At 75.1% G+C, this 15,801-nt stretch overlaps 11 non-coding genes across 11 annotated transcripts; 5 read left to right on the top strand and 6 right to left on the bottom strand.

Moving 5' to 3' along the window:
* Window positions 1-753: 753 nt before the first annotated feature.
* Window positions 754-824, top strand: TRNAG-GCC. Its single transcript has one exon. It is a non-coding gene; the product is annotated as a tRNA-Gly (tRNA).
* A 3,750-nt stretch (window positions 825-4,574) lies between these two features.
* Window positions 4,575-4,646, bottom strand: TRNAE-CUC. Its single transcript has one exon. It is a non-coding gene; the product is annotated as a tRNA-Glu (tRNA).
* Window positions 4,647-4,961: 315 nt separating this feature from the next.
* TRNAG-UCC lies at window positions 4,962-5,033 on the bottom strand. The gene has a single exon. It is a non-coding gene; the product is annotated as a tRNA-Gly (tRNA).
* Window positions 5,034-5,793: 760 nt separating this feature from the next.
* TRNAD-GUC lies at window positions 5,794-5,865 on the bottom strand. The gene has a single exon. It is a non-coding gene; the product is annotated as a tRNA-Asp (tRNA).
* Window positions 5,866-6,469: 604 nt separating this feature from the next.
* TRNAL-CAG lies at window positions 6,470-6,552 on the top strand. Its single transcript has one exon. It is a non-coding gene; the product is annotated as a tRNA-Leu (tRNA).
* A 1,505-nt stretch (window positions 6,553-8,057) lies between these two features.
* Window positions 8,058-8,128, top strand: TRNAG-GCC. Its single transcript has one exon. It is a non-coding gene; the product is annotated as a tRNA-Gly (tRNA).
* A 3,760-nt stretch (window positions 8,129-11,888) lies between these two features.
* Window positions 11,889-11,960, bottom strand: TRNAE-CUC. Its single transcript has one exon. It is a non-coding gene; the product is annotated as a tRNA-Glu (tRNA).
* A 320-nt stretch (window positions 11,961-12,280) lies between these two features.
* Window positions 12,281-12,352, bottom strand: TRNAG-UCC. Its single transcript has one exon. It is a non-coding gene; the product is annotated as a tRNA-Gly (tRNA).
* Window positions 12,353-13,114: 762 nt separating this feature from the next.
* TRNAD-GUC lies at window positions 13,115-13,186 on the bottom strand. Its single transcript has one exon. It is a non-coding gene; the product is annotated as a tRNA-Asp (tRNA).
* A 602-nt stretch (window positions 13,187-13,788) lies between these two features.
* TRNAL-CAG lies at window positions 13,789-13,871 on the top strand. Its single transcript has one exon. It is a non-coding gene; the product is annotated as a tRNA-Leu (tRNA).
* Window positions 13,872-15,378: 1,507 nt separating this feature from the next.
* Window positions 15,379-15,449, top strand: TRNAG-GCC. The gene has a single exon. It is a non-coding gene; the product is annotated as a tRNA-Gly (tRNA).
* The last annotated feature ends 352 nt before the right edge of the window (window positions 15,450-15,801 follow it).

Genomic DNA, 15,801 nt, shown 5'->3' with positions numbered 1-15,801 from the left:
GCGGAAGCCGCTGCGGGGGGGGCTCCAGGACGCCAGCGCGCCCTCACCGCGCCGCCCGCCAGCCAGCCAGCCGGCGGCCGCTCCGCCCAAGCGCACCTGCCGGCCTCACCCCCACCGCAGCCCAGCCGGCCCCGACGGAGAGCTGCGGGCAGAGCTCACACGCCTTTCTTTGGCCTCTTGGCTTGGGCGCTACTCGGCGGCCCCCATCTCCGACGACGACACCGACGCCGACACGCACACACGCGCACCCACCTCCCCCCCCCCCCCCCGCGGCACCCCGGGAGCGCACACAATCCGAGCTCCGGGCCCCAGCCGGCCCCCGCCGGCGCGCACTGCACGGGCCGGAGAGCCATCCGCCCATGGGCCTTCGGGGGGGCGCCGGGAGGGAAGGGAAGGTCCGCGCTGAGCTGCGCCGGCCACAGACGCCCCGCGCTGCCTGGGAATCGGGCGCGGGTCAGGCTTGCCAGGCTGCTCCCGGCAGGACAGTGTCTGGCGGCGGCCCCGCCCCAGGGAGAGGGCGCAGGGTGAGCCGAGTCCGCCTCGGGGCCTCGCTGGGACCGTGGGCGCCGCGCGCCGGCCCGAGCCCGAGCCCGAGCCCGAGCCCGAGCCCTCGGCGCATCTGCACGGGCGCGGAGCCTGTCTTGCAGACCGCGGGCCCGCCGCCCGCCCCGCGCAGCGGGTGCTCACCACTGGCCGTGCCGGGACGACGACGAGCGCCGCTGGGGAAGCCGTCTGGTGGCCGCCGCCACCGGTGCATGGGTGGTTCAGTGGTAGAATTCTCGCCTGCCACGCGGGAGGCCCGGGTTCGATTCCCGGCCCATGCAGCGCGCCGCCCCCTTTTGGCCGCGCGCGCCCGGCTTCCTCGCGCACGCGCTCAAGCCACAGGGCCTGAGCCTGAACCAGCTGTGCTCACGCCGGGGGCCCTGCCCTCCTGCCCCGCCCCGCTTCCCCCTGCCGACTTGTCTGTTCTGGTCTCTCGCCCGTGGCCGCCAGCCCTGGCCGCCACGCTCCACCCGGCTGCCCGCCCCTGCCGCCCGACGTGGCCCAGGTCCCTTGCCCGGCCCCACGTTGTCCTTGCCCTTTTTCTCTCCATGACCCTGACCCGGACGGCGCTTCGCTCACCCACGTCACTTCAAGCAATGCTTCCAAGCACCGCCCGCGCCCGCCCGGGCACAGCCCACCTGCATGCTTTTCACATTCCCTCCCTCAATGGCTCATTCTACCCACACTCCCCAAACCCTCCTCTCTTTGCACGTCGACCGACCACCAACCATCTTGCCACCCCTCCTCTGGAGGGGCCCTCAGCCACTCCTTGGAGCGCGCCAGGGAGCCCCGTTTCACGGCCCGACATCCTCCCGTTGGCAGCCCCGGGATGCTCTCTATGGCCACCTGGCCGCGGTCTCCTTCAAACACGGGCCACTCCCCACTGCTAAAGTCACCGCGAGCACCAGGTCCATGCAGCCTAGCCAGCACCGGCGCCAGCACACCCAGCCTCGAGGGACAGCGCCACCGCCACGGCTGTCACCAGCACGTCGGGTCCACGAACGGCGGCGCACCAGCATGGGCATCACGGCCAAGGGCACGGAGGTCACCTCCCCCCCTCGCCCGGCCTCCACGACCCCCGCAGCACTTGGTCCACCACCAACCCCCAGGACCACCATCCCCACACCAGCACCAGCACCAGCACCAGCACCAGGACTACCACCACCATGCCAGAAGCAGTTGTACCAGCAGCAGCAGCAGCAGCAGCAGCAGCAGCAGCGGGACGTGCCCACCGCCAGCAGGCCAGCGTAGGCATGATCGCCAACAGACTGAAGTCCTCCGCGGTCACCGCCACCACCGAGGCCACCATCAGCACACCGGCACGGGTAGCATGGCCCACGGCCCTGAAGTCCTCCACCCTCCCTCACCACCACCCCACCAGCACCGAGTCGCCACCAAGCCCCAGGACCACCAGCACACCACCACCGCGATAGCAGCAGCAGCAGGACCGAGGCCAGCGCACGGGCAAGGGCATCGCCGGCGGCGGCACCGAAGGCCTTCCCGGACCCCCGACCCCCATCGCTCACCGAGTCCACCGTTACACCGGGGCCCCGGGGGACGCCGTCACCAACAGCGCCAAAGTTCGCCACCACCATCACCGGCGGCGGCGGAGGCAGCGGCGGCAGCAGCAGCAACACGAGTACCAGCGCCGCTGGCCCCTCCACCCCCACCAGCCCCTCTTGCCCGAACGACCCCACCCCTGTCACCCGCCTCCCCGTGCCCTCCTTTCCCAGTCCTCATTTGTCGATGATCGTGCGTTGCGTCTGTCCCTTTGGCCTCCCTGAATCTCAAGCCCAGGACGACACCTGACACCTGAGACGTGGCTGGTGGTCCCCATGACGATGACGGGGAATGGTCATCTCCGGGGCGGTGGAATTCCTCACCCCGTGGGAACAGCTCCGACACCCGGTCCCTCCCTCCCTCCCTCTCTCTCTCTCTTTGCCTCGCCCGGCCGCCGCGCAGCTGCCTGCTTGCCACCCCCCCCCCGCACCTCGCTCGCTCGCTCGCTCGCTCGCTCGCTCACCCGCTCTCGTCTGCCCGGCCACCCTGCAGCGCAGCGCCCAGCGCAGCCCCGGCCTCCCGGCACCTCTCCCGCCGCTCCGTCCACCGCCACCACGGGGTCTCCCAGCCCTCTGGCACCGGGACCCACTCCCCACCGCCACCCACCCCCACGTGCCACGTGCCGCTCCTTCCAGCCTCCAGGCTCAAACCCTCCATCTACCACCGACCCCTTGGACCCCACACCCACGTCCTACACTCAAGGCCGGCAGTCCCGGTCTCCCACAGGCTCCTCAGGCACACGCCCAGCGTGTCCCGTCCCCTACCTCACAGCTCGCCCGCCCGCACAGGTGCACAGGTGCAGGAGAGGCGCCGGGCAGGGTGCCCTGCCGCACCCGAGCCCCCGCAGACACCCTGCCTCAGTGGCCAGCCCCACTCTCGGCCAGTGCCCGCCGGCGCCACACGTCCCGGGCCCTCACTCCACGCACACACCCGGTACTCCTTCTCTCCCCCCACTGCCCGGCTCGGTCCTCCTGGCCCTCCCCTCTTTCCGGGACGCTTTGCGCCTGTGCCCTGACCCCCGTGGGAGGCGACGCGCGGGGAGAACACCCTCGTCCCGCGCTATCCCCCACCGTCGCGGACTCCCCGCACCCCCACCCCCACCCATACAGCCAGAGGGAGAGGCGAGGGCGCTGAGGGAACTGCCCGTGCTGACGGGAAGCACCCGGAGGCCCACGGGCGCTCCTCTCCACCGCCGCCCGACCGTGGCCCAATCCAGCCAGCGAGCCGCGGAAGGCTCACGCAGAGCGCGGGCCGGCCTCTGCGCCTCCGACGGAGACAGACGGTCTCTGGACACACAGCAAAGCCTTGGAGGGCCGGCGTGCAAGCGTTGGCAGGAAGGAGGCCGGGCGCTGCGGTTCACCTGCAGGAGCAGCGGCGCCAGGAGACCCGCACCCGGGCGGAGACAGGGCTGCAGGCTCTCCTGCCTAGGTGGGCGCTAAGGCGCCAAGGGGAACGCCTTCCGAGCGGCATCCAGCTGGGGCGCCGGCCACGTGGGGCTGGGGCCGGGGCCGGGCCGGGGGCGTGGGGTGGAGGAAGCTGTGTCGGGGAACACGCCTGCCCCTCTGCCCCAGGATTCGGGGTAGCGGTCGTGCAGTTGGACTGACCCGGGGCCTCCAAGGGCACCCCGTCTGTCCCCCGGGTGCCTCCGCCCCCTCCCACCTGCCCGGCCCGCGGGTTAGCCCCACTGGCCTCCTGCATCTATCTCCCTGCTCTCTGGCCTCCACTGCCTGGTGGTCCGGCCACCGGGACACGCCCACAACCGCTTTCCAACCACCGCCTGCCCGGGCGGGGGCGGCGGGGGCCGGCGCTCTGCTCCCATCCCCGCCCAAGCCCAAGACCACCACCCACGTGCGCCGCCATCGCTGGCGGTTGCCGGGCCGACGGCCGAGAGAAGGCACCGGGGGCTCCAGCAAGTGACCCCCGACTCAGAGAGAGACAGGTGGCTCACCCTCCCCACACCCGGCCCCCTCTGCCTCGGCCCGCCGCCCCCACATGCCCCCAGCGCGGCCGCCGCCAAGTAGCACCTCACCAAGGAGCCAGCGGGGGGCCGGGGGTGGGGGCGCTGCGAGCCGCCACGACCTTTCTCCCGGCGGCAGGGGTGCTGCGGGAGAGTCCAAGCACCCACGGAGGCCCGCGCCCGGCCTGTCGGTGGCCTCGGCTGGGGTCGGACGGCGTCCCGGACTGTCGGGCCTGGGGCGGAGCGAGACGGGGAGCCAGGCGAGCGTCCGGGGGAGGCGGCCGCGAGACGCCGAGACCTCCAGTCGGCCCACCTGCCGGCCAGCCAGCCAGCGAGGCCAAAAGGCTTGGGCCGGCCCGACGGAGCCCGCCAGGCAAGCCAGCCTTGGGCTCGACGGGGCGGGTGGCCTCGTGCGCACGCGCAGCCTCGGTCAGCTCGGGGCCAGGGAGACGCACGAGCGAGCTTCGGCTAAAAGGGGTGTGCGGCGGCGGTCTTGCGAGAGGAAGAAAAAGGCTTCCCTGACCGGGAATCGAACCCGGGCCGCGGCGGTGAGAGCGCCGAATCCTAACCACTAGACCACCAGGGAGCGTCAGGCTGCGCGCCTGGCCCGTGCGCCCTGGACCCGGCGCCTCCCTCCCTACCGCCCACTCGCCTCTGCTTGGCCTCCAGGGCCCCCGCCGGGCCACGCGCAGCCGCCCGCCGGCCCCGCCGAGCCACCTGGCCGGACCGCCCGCCCGCCGCGCCGTCAAAACGCTGCGCGCCTCCTCCTCCTCCTCTCTCTCTCTCTCTCTCTCTCTCACACACACACACACACACACACACGCACTCAGCGTCGCGCCCGTCCCGGCTCCCATCGGGCCTGAGCACCGGGGCCCTGGAGCCGCGCAAAACGTTGGCCAGCTGCGTTGGCCGGGAATCGAACCCGGGTCAACTGCTTGGAAGGCAGCTATGCTCACCACTATACCACCAACGCTGCACAGCCCGGGCCGCCCCCGGACGCCGGCCCAGGCTCCGCACCAGCGCCTCCTCGCCCTCTCGCCACCGCCTCGCCTCGCCGCCCGCCGCCGACTGCCCGACGTGCCGGCCGCAGCTCTGCGCCGTCGCGGGCGCCACCAGCGGCCGCCCGGCGCCCCACCCGCGCCCCCCCACGCAGCCCTGGCTGCTCCGCAGGCACGACCGCCCGCCGCCTCCGCCGCCCGCCTCTGGGGGGCGCTCTCGCCGCCCTGCGGCTCCCGGGCCCTCGGCTGCCCGCCGGGAGCCCGCCCCTTGCCCCTGCCCCCCGGCGCGCGCTTCCCTTCCCTTCCCTTCCCTCCCGCCACCCGCGCCCCGCCCCGCCCCGCCCCCGCCCCGCCCGCACAGTCGGCCCGGCCCCCACGGCCACCTCCACGGGCAGCCCGGCAGCCGGGCAGCTGTCCGTCGCGTGAGCGAGGAGCCCGGGCGGCCAGCCTCCCCGTCAGGAGGTCCCGGCTGGGCTGGGCCGAAGCCCGCACGCGCCAGGGCGCCAGGGCGCCAGGGCCGACGAGGAAGGCAGGGGGGTGCGGGGGTCGGGTCGACGGCGGGCAGGACGGGCCCCCGCGGTCGCCCGCGCCTCTGGCCGCACGGGGCCGGGCGGAGGCACGAGGGAGGAGAAGGAGGACAAGGAGGAGAAGGAGGAGAAGGAGGGCCCTGGGGGCCGGCGTACGTTTGGGCAGCGCGGCGGCGGCGCCCGCGACCAAAAGAGGGCGTGTCTCGCCTCCCCCGTCGGGGAATCGAACCCCGGTCTCCCGCGTGACAGGCGGGGATACTCACCACTATACTAACGAGGACGGCGGCGGCGGCCGCCCGGGCGCCCGACCCCTCTCCGCCCGCCCGCCCCGCCGGCCTGCCTGCCTGCCCACGCCCACCCGGGCCCTCGACGTCCCGCGCGCCCGTCCTGCCAGGCGCCCGCCACGTGCCCGGGCCACGGCCCACCCGGCCCGACCCCCCGGCCGCCGCGTCAGCGCGCACAGCAGTCCCCCGGCCCGACTCGGAGCGTCGCGCCCCCGGACCCGCCGCCGCCCCCCCGCCCAGCCGCGCGGGATGGCGGCGGGAGAAGACGCCCGACACGGCAAGCAGGGCTGCGCGAGCGAGCCGGAGGCCCCGCGCCGGGGGATGGGCCGCGGCGGGCGGCGGGGGCGGCGGGGCGGCGGGGGGCCGGACGCCCGCAGCAGGGTGCGCGCCCCGGGAAGGGGGAGGGGGCGGCGGCGAGGACCGCGGCGAGGGCGGCGGCGCCAGCAGAGTCAGTCGGCGGGCCGTTGGCCTCGTCGACCGGGACGCGAGTCCGTCCGTCCGTCCGTCCGTCCGTCCGTCGCGCACCCACACGGCCGCCAGCCAGCTCCGGGGTCGGCGCCGGGTCCCAGCCAGGCGAGCGGCGGCGCGCCCAGGCCCGCCGTCAGGATGGCCGAGCGGTCTAAGGCGCTGCGTTCAGGTCGCAGTCTCCCCTGGAGGCGTGGGTTCGAATCCCACTCCTGACACGCCCACCTTTGGCCCGCCCAACGCGGGCTCTCCGCACCCGGGCCTGGACGACGCCCTGTCTGTCCCGCCTTACACGCCGCTGCGGGCTGCGGGCTGCGGGCTGCGGGCTGCGGGCTGGCGGCGCCCTGGCACACGTGGCCCGGGACCCACGCAGCTGCAGCGCCTCGGCCCTCCCGGCCACAGGCTTGGCGCCCCCGCGCCCTCCCTCCCCCGCCAACTCCCGCGCCTCTCCCTCCTCCTCATCCCACGGCAACTCGGCAAGTCGGCGGCACGGCTCTCCGGGGGCTCCGTTTGCCCTCTTCCTTCCCGCCGCCGCCCCCTGCAGGCCAGCCGCGGGCCGAAATGCCGGCAGCCCCGCGCGGGCCGGGCCACGCTCCACTGAGGGGCGCGCCTCGCTCGCCTCCTCGCTCTCCCAGCCCCGCCCTACACCTCCCCCCGCCCGCCCGCCGGGAGCGCGGGGTCCCCACGGCCTGTCCTTTCCGCCGGCCCCCATTCATTCCGTGGTCTCCACCCCCTCCGTCCCCGGGGCGCCCACGAGGCGTGGCCACCCGGAGGCCTCACCACGGCCACACGCCCGCCAGGCGGGCAGCCGAGCCCTCCGCGCGCCAGCCAGAGACGGGACCCCCGCCCCGTTCGCTGGGCCTGGCCCGGGGGGGCGGGGTGGGGTCCACCCCGCCGTGGTGGCTCCGGGGAGCCCTGAGCGCAAGGCAGCCCTGCCTCCCCGGGCCCCCTCCGCGCCGGAAGCCGCTGCGGGGCCGGGGCTCCAGGACGCCAGCGCGCTCCCTCACCGCGCCGCCCGCCAGCCAGCCAGCCGGCGGCCGCTCCGCCCAAGCGCACCTGCCGGCCTCACCCCCACCGCAGCCCAGCCGGCCCCGACGGAGAGCTGCGGGCAGAGCTCACACGCCTTTCTTTGGCCTCTTGGCTTGGGCGCTACTCGGCGGCCCCCATCTCCGACGACGACACCGACGCCGACACGCACACACGCGCACCCACCTCCCCCCCCCCCCCACCCGCGGCACCCCGGGAGCGCACACAATCCGAGCTCCGGGCCCCAGCCGGCCCCCGCCGGCGCGCACTGCACGGGCCGGAGAGCCATCCGCCCATGGGCCTTCGGGGGGGCGCCGGGAGGGAAGGGAAGGTCCGCGCTGAAGCTGCGCCGGCCACAGACGCCCCGCGCTGCCTGGGAATCGGGCGCGGGTCAGGCTTGGCCAGGCTGCTCCTCCCGGCAGGACAGTGTCTGGCGGCGGCCCCGCCCCAGGGAGAGGGCGCAGGGTGAGCCGAGTCCGCCTCGGGGCCTCGCTGGGACCGGTGGGCGCCGCGCGCCGGCCCGAGCCCGAGCCCGAGCCCGAGCCCGAGCCCTCGGCGCATCTGCACGGGCGCGGAGCCTGTCTTGCAGACCGCGGGCCCGCCCGCCCGCCCCCGCGCAGCGGGTGCTCACCACTGGCCGTGCCGGGACGACGACGAGCGCCGCTGGGGAAGCCGTCTGGTGGCCGCCGCCACCGGTGCATGGGTGGTTCAGTGGTAGAATTCTCGCCTGCCACGCGGGAGGCCCGGGTTCGATTCCCGGCCCATGCAGGCGCGCCGCCCCCTTTTGGCCGCGCGCGCCCGGCTTCCTCGCGCACGCGCTCAAGCCACAGGGCCTGAGCCTGAACCAGCTGTGCTCACGCCGGGGGCCCTGCCCTCCTGCCCCGCCCCGCTTCCCCCCTGCCGACTTGTCTGTTCTGGTCTCTCGCCCGTGGCCGCCAGCCCTGGCCGCCACGCTCCACCCGGCTGCCCGCCCCTGCCGCCCGACGTGGCCCAGGTCCCTTGCCCGGCCCCACGTTGTCCTTGCCCTTTTTCTCTCCATGACCCTGACCCGGACGGCGCTTCGCTCACCCACGTCACTTCAAGCAATGCTTCCAAGCACCGCCCGCGCCCGCCCGGGCACAGCCCACCTGCATGCTTTTCACATTCCCTCCCTCAATGGCTCATTCTACCCACACTCCCCAAACCCTCCTCTCTTTGCACGTCGACCGACCACCCAACCATCTTGCCACCCCTCCTCTGGAGGGGCCCTCAGCCACTCCTTGGAGCGCGCCAGGGAGCCCCGTTTCACGGCCCGACATCCTCCCGTTGGCAGCCCCGGGATGCTCTCTATGGCCACCTGGCCGCGGTCTCCTTCAAACACGGGCCACTCCCCACTGCTAAAGTCACCGCGAGCACCAGGTCCATGCAGCTAGCCAGCACCGGCGCCAGCACACCCAGCCTCGAGGGACAGCGCCACCGCCACGGCTGTCACCAGCACGTCGGGTCCACGAACGGCGGCGCAACCAGCATGGGCATCACGGCCAAGGGCACGGAGGTCACCTCCCCCCCTCGCCCGGCCTCCACGACCCCCGCAGCACTGGTCCACCACCAACCCCCAGGACCACCATCCCCACACCAGCACCAGCACCAGCACCAGCACCAGGACTACCACCACCATACCAGAAGCAGTTGTACCAGCAGCAGCAGCAGCAGCAGCAGCAGCAGCAGCAGCGGGACGTGCCCACCGCCAGCAGGCCAGCGTAGGCATGATCGCCAACAGACTGAAGTCCTCCGCGGTCACCGCCACCACCGAGGCCACCATCAGCACACCGGCACGGGTAGCATGGCCCACGGCCCTGAAGTCCTCCACCCTCCCTCACCACCACCCACCAGCACCGAGTCGCACCAAGCCCCAGGACCACCAGCACACCACCACCGCGATAGCAGCAGCAGCAGGACCGAGGCCAGCGCACGGGCAAGGGCATCGCCGGCGGCGGCACCGAAGGCCTTCCCGGACCCCCGACCCCCATCGCTCACCGAGTCCACCGTTACACCGGGGCCCCGGGGGACGCCGTCACCAACAGCGCCAAAGTTCGCCACCACCATCACCGGCGGCGGCGGAGGCAGCGGCGGCAGCAGCAGCAACACGAGTACCAGCGCCGCTGGCCCCTCCACCCCCACCAGCCCCTCTTGCCCGAACGACCCCACCCCTGTCACCCCGCCTCCCCGTGCCCTCCTTTCCCAGTCCTCATTTGTCGATGATCGTGCGTTGCGTCTGTCCCTTTGGCCTCCCTGAATCTCAAGCCAGGACGACACCTGACACCTGAGACGTGGCTGGTGGTCCCCATGACGATGACGGGGAATGGTCATCTCCGGGGCGGTGGAATTCCTCACCCCTGGGAACAGCTCCGACACCCGGTCCCCTCCCTCCCTCCCTCTCTCTCTCTCTTTGCCCTCGCCCGGCCGCCGCGCAGCTTGCCTGCTTGCCACCCCCGCCCCCTGCACCTCGCTCGCTCGCTCGCTCGCTCGCTCGCTCACCCGCTCTCGTCTGCCCGGCCACCCTGCAGCGCAGCCCAGCGCAGCCCAGCGGCCTCCCGGCACCTCTCCCGCCGCCGTCCACCGCCACCCACGGGGTCTCCCAGCCCTCTGGCACCGGGACCACTCCCCACCGCCACCCACCCCCACGTGCCACGTGCCGCTCCTTCCAGCCTCCAGGCTCAAACCCTCCATCTACCACCGACCCCTTGGACCCCACACCCACGTCCTACACTCAAGGCCGGCAGTCCCGGTCTCCCACAGGCTCCTCAGGCACACGCCCAGCGTGTCCCGTCCCCTACCCTCACAGCTCGCCCGCCCGCACAGGTGCACAGGTGCAGGAGAGGCGCCGGGCAGGGTGCCCTGCCGCACCCGAGCCCCCGCAGACACCCTGCCTCAGTGCCAGCCCCCACTCTCGGCCAGTGCCCGCCGGCGCCACACGTCCCGGGCCCTCACTCCACGCACACACCCGGGTACTCCTTCTCCCACTGCCCGGCTCGGTCCGCTCCTGGCCCTCCCCTCTTTCCGGGACGCTTTGCGCCTGTGCCCTGACCCCCGTGGGAGGCGACGCGCGGGGGAGAACACCCTCGTCCCGCGCTATCCCCCACCGTCGCGGACTCCCCGCACCCCCACCCCCACCCATACAGCCAGAGGGAGAGGCGAGGGCGCTGAGGGAACTGCCCGTGCTGACGGGAAGCACCCGGAGGCCCACGGGCGCTCCTCTCCACCGCCGCCCGACCGTGGCCCAATCCAGCCAGCGAGCCGCGGAAGGCTCACGCAGAGCGCGGGCCGGCCTCTGCGCCTCCGACGGAGACAGACGGTCTCTGGACACACAGCAAAGCCTTGGAGGGCCGGCGTGCAAGCGTTGGCAGGAAGGAGGCCGGGCGCTGCGGTTCACCTGCAGGAGCAGCGGCGCCAGGAGACCCGCACCCGGGCGGAGACAGGGCTGCAGGCTCTCCTGCCTAGGTGGGCGCTAAGGCGCCAAGGGGAACGCCTTCCGAGCGGCATCCAGCTGGGGCGCCGGCCACGTGGGGCTGGGGCCGGGGCCGGGCCGGGGGCGTGGGGTGGAGGAAGCTGTGTCGGGGAACACGCCTGCCCCTCTGCCCCAGGATTCGGGGTAGCGGTCGTGCAGTTGGACTGACCCGGGGCCTCCAAGGGCACCCCGTCTGTCCCCCCGGGTGCCTCCGCCCCCTCCCACCTGCCCGGCCCGCGGGTTAGCCCCACTGGCCTCCTGCATCTATCTCCCTGCTCTCTGGCCTCCACTGCCTGGTGGTCCGGCCACCGGGACACGCCCACAACCGCTTTCCAACCACCGCCTGCCCGGGCGGGGGCGGCGGGGGCCGGCGCTCTGCTCCCATCCCCGCCCAAGCCCAAGACCACCACCCACGTGCGCCGCCATCGCTGGCGGTTGCCGGGCCGACGGCCGAGAGAAGGCACCGGGGGCTCCAGCAAGTGACCCCCGACTCAGAGAGAGACAGGTGGCTCACCCTCCCCACACCCGGCCCCCTCTGCCTCGGCCCGCCGCCCCCACATGCCCCCAGCGCGGCCGCCGCCAAGTAGCACCTCACCAAGGAGCCAGCGGGGGGCCGGGGGTGGGGGCGCTGCGAGCCGCCACGACCTTTCTCCCGGCGGCAGGGGTGCTGCGGGAGAGTCCAAGCACCCACGGAGGCCCGAGGCGCCCGGCCTGTCGGTGGCCTCGGCTGGGGTCGGACGGCGTCCCGGACTGTCGGGCCTGGGGCGGAGCGAGACGGGGAGCCAGGCGAGCGTCCGGGGGAGGCGGCCGCGAGACGCCGAGACCTCCAGTCGGCCCACCTGCCGGCCAGCCAGCCAGCGAGGCCAAAAGGCTTGGGCCGGCCCGACGGAGCCCGCCAGGCAAGCCAGCCTTGGGCTCGACGGGGCGGGTGGCCTCGTGCGCACGCGCAGCCTCGGTCAGCTCGGGGCCAGGGAGACGCACGAGCGAGCTTCGGCTAAAAGGGGTGTGCGGCGGCGGTCTTGCGAGAGGAAGAAGAAAGGCTTCCCTGACCGGGAATCGAACCCGGGCCGCGGCGGTGAGAGCGCCGAATCCTAACCACTAGACCACCAGGGAGCGTCAGGCTGCGCGCCTGGCCCGTGCGCCCTGGACCCGGCGCCTCCCTCCCTACCGCCCACTCGCCTCTGCTTGGCCTCCAGGGCCCCCGCCGGGCCACGCGCAGCCGCCCGCCGGCCCCGCCGAGCCACCTGGCCGGACCGCCCGCCCGCCGCGCCGTCAAAACGCTGCGCGCCTCCTCCTCCTCCTCCTCTCTCTCTCTCTCTCTCACACACACACACACACACACACACACACACGCACTCAGCGTCGCGCCCGGCTCCCGGCTCCCATCGGGCCTGAGCACCGGGGCCCTGGAGCCGCGCAAAACGTTGGCCAGCTGCGTTGGCCGGGAATCGAACCCGGGTCAACTGCTTGGAAGGCAGCTATGCTCACCACTATACCACCAACGCTGCACAGCCCGGGCCGCCCCCGGACGCCGGCCCAGGCTCCGCACCAGCGCCTCCTCGCCCTCTCGCCACCGCCTCCGCCGCCTGCCGCAGCCCTGCCCCGACGTGCCGGCCGTCCGCAGCTCTGCGCCGTCGCGGGCGCCACCAGCGGCCGCCCGGCGCCCCACCCGCGCCACCCCCACGCAGCCCTGGCTGCTCCGCAGGCACGACCGCCCGCCGCCTCCGCCGCCCGCCTCTGGGGGGCGCTCTCGCCGCCCTGCGGCTCCCGGGCCCTCGGCTGCCCGCCGGGGAGCCCCGCCCCTTGCCCCCTGCCCCCGGCGCGCGCTTCCCTTCCCTTCCCTTCCCTCCCGCCACCCGCGCCCCGCCCCGCCCCGCCCCGCCCCGCCCGCACAGTCGGCCCGGCCCCACGGCCACCTCCACGGGCAGCCCGGCAGCCGGGCAGCTGTCCGTCGCGTGAGCGAGGAGCCCGTGGCGGCCAGCCTCCCGTCAGGAGGTCCCGGCTGGGCTGGGCCGAGCCCGCACGCGCCAGGGCGCCAGGGCGCCAGGGCCGACGAGGAAGGGCAGGGGGTGCGGGGGGTCGGGTCGACGGCGGGCAGGACGGGCCCCCGCGGTCGCCCCGCGCCTCTGGCCGCACGGGGCCGGGCGGAGGCACGAGGGAGGAGAAGGAGGACAAGGAGGAGAAGGAGGAGAAGGAGGGCCCTGGGGGCCGGCGTACGTTTGGGCAGCGCGGCGGCGGCGCCCGCGACCAAAGAGGGCGTGTCTCGCCTCCCCGTCGGGGAATCGAACCCCGGTCTCCCGCGTGACAGGCGGGGATACTCACCACTATACTAACGAGGACGGCGGCGGCGGCCGCCCGGGCGCCCGACCCCTCTCCGCCCGCCCGCCCGCCGGCCTGCCTGCCTGCCCACGCCCACCCGGGCCCTCGACGTCCCCGCGCGCCCGTCCTGCCAGGCGCCCGCCACGTGCCCCGGGCCACGGCCCACCCGGCCCGACCCCCGGCCGCCGCGTCAGCGCGCACAGCAGTCCCCGGCCCGACTCGGAGCGTCGCGCCCCCGGACCCGCCGCCGCCCCCGCCCAGCCGCGCGGGGATGGCGGCGGGAGAAGACGCCCGACACGGCAAGCAGGGCTGCGCGAGCGAGCCGGAGGCCCCGCGCCGGGGATGGGCCGCGGCGGGCGGCGGGGCGGCGGGGGCGGCGGGGGGCCGGACGCCCGCCAGCAGGGTGCGCGCCCGGGAAGGGGGAGGGGGCGGCGGCGAGGACCGCGGCGAGGGCGGCGGCGCCAGCAGAGTCAGTCGGCGGGCCGTTGGCCTCGTCGACCGGGACGCGAGTCCCGTCCGTCCGTCCGTCCGTCCGTCCGTCGCGCACCCACACGGCCGCCAGCCAGCTCCGGGGTCGGCGCCGGGTCCCAGCCAGGCGAGCGGCGGCGCGCCCAGGCCCGCCGTCAGGATGGCCGAGCGGTCTAAGGCGCTGCGTTCAGGTCGCAGTCTCCCCTGGAGGCGTGGGTTCGAATCCCACTCCTGACACGCCCACCTTTTGGCCCGCCCAACGCGGGCTCTCCGCACCCGGGCCTGGACGACGCCCTGTCTGTCCCGCCTTACACGCCGCTGCGGGCTGCGGGCTGCGGGCTGCGGGCTGCGGGCTGGCGGCGCCCTGGCACACGTGGCCCGGGACCCACGCAGCTGCAGCGCCTCGGCCCTCCCGGCCACAGGCTTGGCGCCCCCCGCGCCCTCCCTCCCCCGCCAACTCCCGCGCCTCTCCCTCCTCCTCATCCCACGGCAACTCGGCAAGTCGGCGGCACGGCTCTCCGGGGGCTCCGTTTGCCCTCTTCCTTCCCGCCGCCGCCCCCTGCAGGCCAGCCGCGGGCCGAAATGCCGGCAGCCCCGCGCGGGCCGGGCCACGCTCCCACTGAGGGGCGCGCCTCGCTCGCCTCCTCGCTCTCCCAGCCCCGCCCTACACCTCCCCCCGCCCGCCCGCCGGGAGCGCGGGGTCCCCACGGCCTGTCCTTTCCGCCGGCCCCCATTCATTCCGTGGTCTCCACCCCCTCCGTCCCCGGGGCGCCCACGAGGCGTGGCCACCCGGAGGCCTCACCACGGCCACACGCCCGCCAGGCGGGCAGCCGAGCCCTCCGCGCGCCAGCCAGAGACGGGACCCCCGCCCCGTTCGCTGGGCCTGGCCCGGGGGGGCGGGGTGGGGTCCACCCCGCCGTGGTGGCTCCGGGGAGCCCTGAGCGCAAGGCAGCCCTGCCTCCCCGGGCCCCCTCCGCGCCGGAAGCCGCTGCGGGGCCGGGGCTCCAGGACGCCAGCGCGCTCCCTCACCGCGCCGCCCGCCAGCCAGCCAGCCGGCGGCCGCTCCGCCCAAGCGCACCTGCCGGCCTCACCCCCACCGCAGCCCAGCCGGCCCCGACGGAGAGCTGCGGGCAGAGCTCACACGCCTTTCTTTGGCCTCTTGGCTTGGGCGCTACTCGGCGGCCCCCATCTCCGACGACGACACCGACGCCGACACGCACACACGCGCACCCACCTCCCCCCCCCCCCCCACCCCGCGGCACCCCGGGAGCGCACACAATCCGAGCTCCGGGCCCCAGCCGGCCCCCGCCGGCGCGCACTGCACGGGCCGGAGAGCCATCCGCCCATGGGCCTTCGGGGGGCGCCGGGAGGGAAGGGAAGGTCCGCGCTGAGCTGCGCCGGCCACAGACGCCCCGCGCTGCCTGGGAATCGGGCGCGGGTCAGGCTTGGCCAGGCTGCTCCTCCCGGCAGGACAGTGTCTGGCGGCGGCCCCGCCCCAGGGAGAGGGCGCAGGGTGAGCCGAGTCCGCCTCGGGGCCTCGCTGGGACCGTGGGCGCCGCGCGCCGGCCCGAGCCCGAGCCCGAGCCCGAGCCCGAGCCCTCGGCGCATCTGCACGGGCGCGGAGCCTGTCTTGCAGACCGCGGGCCCGCCGCCCGCCCCCGCGCAGCGGGTGCTCACCACTGGCCGTGCCGGGACGACGACGAGCGCCGCTGGGGAAGCCGTCTGGTGGCCGCCGCCACCGGTTGCATGGGTGGTTCAGTGGTAGAATTCTCGCCTGCCACGCGGGAGGCCCGGGTTCGATTCCCGGCCCATGCAGCGCGCCGCCCCCCTTTTGGCCGCGCGCGCCCGGCTTCCTCGCGCACGCGCTCAAGCCACAGGGCCTGAGCCTGAACCAGCTGTGCTCACGCCGGGGGCCCTGCCCTCCTGCCCCGCCCCGCTTCCCCCTGCCGACTTGTCTGTTCTGGTCTCTCGCCCGTGGCCGCCAGCCCTGGCCGCCACGCTCCACCCGGCTGCCCGCCCCCTGCCGCCCGACGTGGCCCAGGTCCCTTGCCCGGCCCCACGTTGTCCTTGCCCTTTTTCTCTCCATGACCCTGACCCGGACGGCGCTTCGCTCACCCACGTCACTTCAAGCAATGCTTCCAAGCACCGCCCGCGCCCGCCCGGGCAC

This window comes from Canis lupus, unplaced genomic scaffold (genome assembly GCF_011100685.1).
Source record: "Canis lupus familiaris isolate Mischka breed German Shepherd unplaced genomic scaffold, alternate assembly UU_Cfam_GSD_1.0 chrUn_S679H841, whole genome shotgun sequence".
Taxonomy (NCBI): Eukaryota; Metazoa; Chordata; class Mammalia; order Carnivora; family Canidae; genus Canis; species Canis lupus.
Note: the sequence above shows the minus strand (reverse complement) of the source record. Positions and strands in the feature narration are given on the sequence as shown.